Source organism: Myotis brandtii, unplaced genomic scaffold, assembly GCF_000412655.1.
Source record: "Myotis brandtii unplaced genomic scaffold, ASM41265v1 scaffold2021, whole genome shotgun sequence".
NCBI classification, from domain to species: Eukaryota; Metazoa; Chordata; class Mammalia; order Chiroptera; family Vespertilionidae; genus Myotis; species Myotis brandtii.
Genome location: NW_005357523.1, coordinates 22,207 through 26,953, shown reverse-complemented (window position 1 = coordinate 26,953; position 4,747 = coordinate 22,207). Strand labels below are relative to the sequence as shown.

General features: G+C 41.9%; 1 protein-coding gene across 1 annotated transcript in view; it reads right to left on the bottom strand.

Moving 5' to 3' along the window:
* Window positions 1–4,747, bottom strand: part of LOC106725943 (zinc finger protein 773-like) — a 16,202-nt gene that overhangs the window by 1,197 nt on the left and 10,258 nt on the right. The window lies entirely within an intron of this gene.

Genomic DNA, 4,747 nt, shown 5'->3' with positions numbered 1-4,747 from the left:
CAGCGGGGGCGCCGCCATTGCCCTCTGTGGGCTGAGCAGGGCGGGAGTAGAAGCCGCTGCGGGAATGGCGGTCCCTGTCCCGGCCCTGGCGTGGGTCCGGGCGGTGACTCCGAGTTTCAATCCCAAGTGTGAGCTGTGAGCACCACTGGAGGCTCCCACCATTGGCTGTGAGGCGAGGAGCACCACTCTCCAGCCTTCTCCACGGTACTGAGCCCATGAACTCCAGACCGCCTGAGAAGAAAACGACTACCGGTCCCGCCCTACAGAAGCTGGCAAACGGAAATGCCTTCTGTGAGCCCCCATTGGCTCAGCTTGGTGCATTCTACGCTTGGCCTTGTGGGTAATGTAGTTTTTCCGCTTCAAGGGCAGGGTGCCATATATCTCAGTTGACTCCAGGACTTGATTTAGGGTCAAAGAACCCAAGAACACACCAACTACACTAGGGATCCTCTAGAGAGCCTTCAGTGGAGGTGATGTCAGGGGCAAGTTTGTTTCTCCACAAATTGCATGGCTGGTTTTGCATATCTTTCTTCAGGACCTGCTCTTTCTGAATGACAGGCATTGTTTTTTATTCAAGACATTTGGCATGTGTCTCCTTCAGGCCATATGTAGCTGAGGGAGGTGGCTCAATTCTCTAACTCGATCTAACCTGCCTCCATTGAATTCATTATACAAAGTTCACGTCACAAAATAGACACTCATACTTAAGAGCATCTGCTTCTGATGCCATCCGAAGTGTCAGCTCTAGCCCTAGCCAGTTTGGCTCAGAATATAGAGTGTCAGCCTGCAGATGGAAGGGTCCCCGGCTGGATTCTTGTCAAGGGCACATGCGTCGGTTGCGAGCTCGATCCCCAGTATGGGGCATGCAGGAGGCAGCCAATCAATGATTCCCTCTCATCATTGATGTTTCTATCTCTCTCTCCCTCTCCATTCCTCTCGGAAATCAATAAAAATATATATATTTTTTAAAAGTGTCAGCTCTGCCTGGGTTGCAGTGTGGATAAGATGGCCAAGAAACCTGTGAAAAAATGCTCAAAGTGACTGATCATCAGAGAGATGCGAATTAAAGCAACAATTAGAGACCACCTCACAATTGTCAGAATGGCTTTTATCAACAAATCAACCAAGGACAAGTGCTGAGGAAGATTGGAAAAAAGGGAACCCTAGTACACCCCTGGTGGGAATGCAAACTGGTACTGCCATTATGGAAATCAGTTTGCAGTTTTTGCAAAAATTTTAATATGGAATTGCCATTTAATTCAGTGATTCTACTCCTGTGGTATTTTGTGGAAGAGCCACACTCAAGGGGCCAAAGAGCCCCATGTGTCTCGCGAGCCACAGTTTACTGACCATTGGTCTACAAAATCAATAAAACTATTTTAAAAATCAATTAAATATATGTATTAATTTAGTGGAATAAATTAAAATATCAGGTACATGCCCTTGACCGAAATCAAACCCGGGACCCTTCAGTCCAAAGGCTGACGCTCTATCCACTGAGCCAAACCGTTTTCGGCAAGATATTATTTTAAGGAAAAAATATTAAAACATATCATTCCAATACAAAAAATGTTTATTTTTTAAATAAAAATGCACAAAATGAGTGAAATGCCAACATCTATCATTGTTGTTCCACAATCCTATTGTTAAAGAAAATTGCCAAAACTCATAGCACATTAGGCAGAACATATGATGTTTTAACAAAGATACAGACTCAACAAACAAACTTCTGAGAAAAGGCTCACCGTAAATTCCTAGAAAAAATATAATCAAATAGTGAAGCAGCACAACAAACGTCTCAAAAAAAAAGTTTAAATAAGTTTTAATTGACCGAACAAATTATTCTCTAGGATGTGGAGAATGTGAATCTCTAACACACTGCTGAAAAATGTAAAAAACTACAATCAGTTAAAGTTTATTTTCTATTTTTAAAGAATCGTTTAGTAATTTTTAGAGAGGGAAGGGAGAGGGAGAGAAACATTGATGGAAGAGTGCCATATTGGCCAGTGACCTCCTGCACACCCACTTCTGTGGATCTAGCCCACAACACAGGCACATATCCCCACTGGCAATCACCTCCATAATCCTGTGCTGCATGAGATGATGGCCAAGCACCGAGCCACACTAGCCCTGGTGGAATATTCTATTTAGATCGCAATTTGCTTATTTCGCTTAGCATAAGGGGTAAGAGCAGAGGGTGGGGGGGAGCTATCTGGGGAAAAAAGGAGAACAATTGTAATAATCTGAACAATAAAGATTTATTTAAAAAAAAAGATACACAGTAAATATAGATCAGAGAAAAGACTCACCATAAATTTCTAGAAAAAATACAACCAAACAGTGAGGTAGCATGACAACCTTACAAAACAAAATGTTTAAATATTCTCTAGGATGTAAAGAATGTGAATCCCTCACACACCACTGGAAAAATACAAAAAAAGTACTCAGTTGAGGTTTATTTTATATATTTTTAAAAAACAATCCTGCCCGGACCGGTTTGGCTCGGTGGCTGGAGCGTCAGCCTGTGGACTGGGGAGTTCAGGTTCGATTCCGGTCAGGGGCATGTGCCTGGTTGCGGGCACATGCCCAGTGGGGAGTGTGCAGGAGGCAGCTGATGGATGTTTCTCTCTCATGGATGTTTCTAGCTCTCTGTCCCTCACCCTTCCTCTCTGTGAAAAATCAATAAATTTTTTTTTAAAACAATCTTTATTACTTATTAGCATACCATAGAGCTTGGCTATTGGGTCACTCCATTCTGAGACATGCTCATAGGCACTGATGTTTTTTGTTTTTAAACCTGTTTCCTTATTGATTTCGGATAGGAAGGGAGAGGGAGAGAGAATCATTGATGGCACCTCCTGCACGCCCACTACTGGCGATTCAGCCCCAAACCCATACATGTGCCCTTGGCCGGAATCGAATCAGGGACCCGTTAGTTCACAGACTGACGCTCAATCCACTGTTCCAAACCGGCTAGGGAAAGGTTTATCTTTTATTTTTAAAGAATAGTTTATTGATTTTTAGAGAGAGAAGGGAGGGAGAGAAACATTGATGGAAGAATGCCATATTGGCCAGTGACCTCCTGCACACCCACTTCTGTGGATCTAGGCCACAACACAGGCACATACCCACACTGGCAATCAAATCCACAACCCTGTGCTGCACGACATGATGGGCAAATACTGACCCACGCCTGCCTTGGTGGTATATCCCATTTAGGTCACAATTTGCTAATCTCGGTAAATTCAAACATTCATCTACTCAAAAACCACAGATTATGCACTGAAATTTTGCCAAAGGTAAATAACACATATACACACAAGGAATTATACAGAAATGTTTGTACCAGCTTTATTAGAAATAAGCAAACATTTATTAAAATGGACAAATTGATGGTGATATATCAATGATAATATCTATCAGAAAAAAAGAGAAGAGTTACTAGAGTAACTTTAATAAATCTCCCAAGTATTCATGAAACATAAACTAAAGCAGAAAAATATTTATAAACATAAAGTTCTCTATGAAAACGGAATGTAAATCCATGGTTACTAGATAAGCTGTGAAGAACAGGGACAGATTAAAAGAGGTCATTATGCAATTAATTACACAGAGACAGATATGGTCAGCAATATGACCATACTGATGGTTTCAGTTTCATGCACATGTCAAGATTTATGAAACACTATATTTAACACATGTAATTTACTCATTATAACTGTTAAAAATGGTTCAATTGTATTCTGGAAGAACAGGTTTGGCAACTCCATAGTCAATCCCCTTGTACTTATGCCCTCTGGGTGAGAGTCTCATCTCAGTGACAGAAAATGTAACAAACAATGAAGAACTTTCACCCAAACCCACAAAAGCCACATTCCTGGACTAAAGACAGCCTTTGACTCCATCTTTCTTTTGATGACAGCACCACAATTGCTCTGATGGAAACTTCTGAGAAACCACAGGAGCCACAAAACATCTTGATTATAATAATGACAATGACGACTCCACAGAAGACACACATCCCTGGAGTCCCTCAGATCTGTGTACACACAGCTCCTATAGTCTTTTCCTCAAAATAATTCCTGGATGCACAGTTAGGTGAGGACCATTCCATCTAAAGGGGTGCAGTCTCATCCAACAACAATTAGGTCAGTGTTGCTGTAGTAAAAGGTTTCCCCTGAATGCGATGCTCCTCAAACCAGTGACCATCACCCGTAAAATTGTAGGCATTAGGGCACATGGCCCTCTGCAAGACCTGGGCCAGAGATTAACTTCACACGTATTAACATTGCTTGCAAACAAGAAAAAAAATTCATGCTCCCAGATATACTTGAGGTTGTCAACGCTACCCCCTCTTTGGAGTGATCTCCGTGTCTCAAAGCATCCAGCATCACATGAGAAGTAGAGAGTCTACAGTGTTTCCTAGGGAAATATGGGCAGCAGTGTAAATTTGCAAAAAACTGATGAGCTAATTTCTGAACCATATGGTTCCCCCAAGGGAAAAATGTTTGAGACCCCATAAAAGTGTTCCACCGCAACATGCTTGGAAAGCCCTGATCTCCTTATAAACTAACCAATACAGTAAATAGAACACCCCAGATTAAAGAAATCTTAAGAAAAAGCCTTCATTATTTTACAAACCAAAGAGACATGAGACTGGCAGTTCTTCCATTGATGACTTAGGCACGCAATAAACTCATCATTAGCATCTACGGAGAGTGTGTCCCTGAAAATGGCAGGCCCTCTG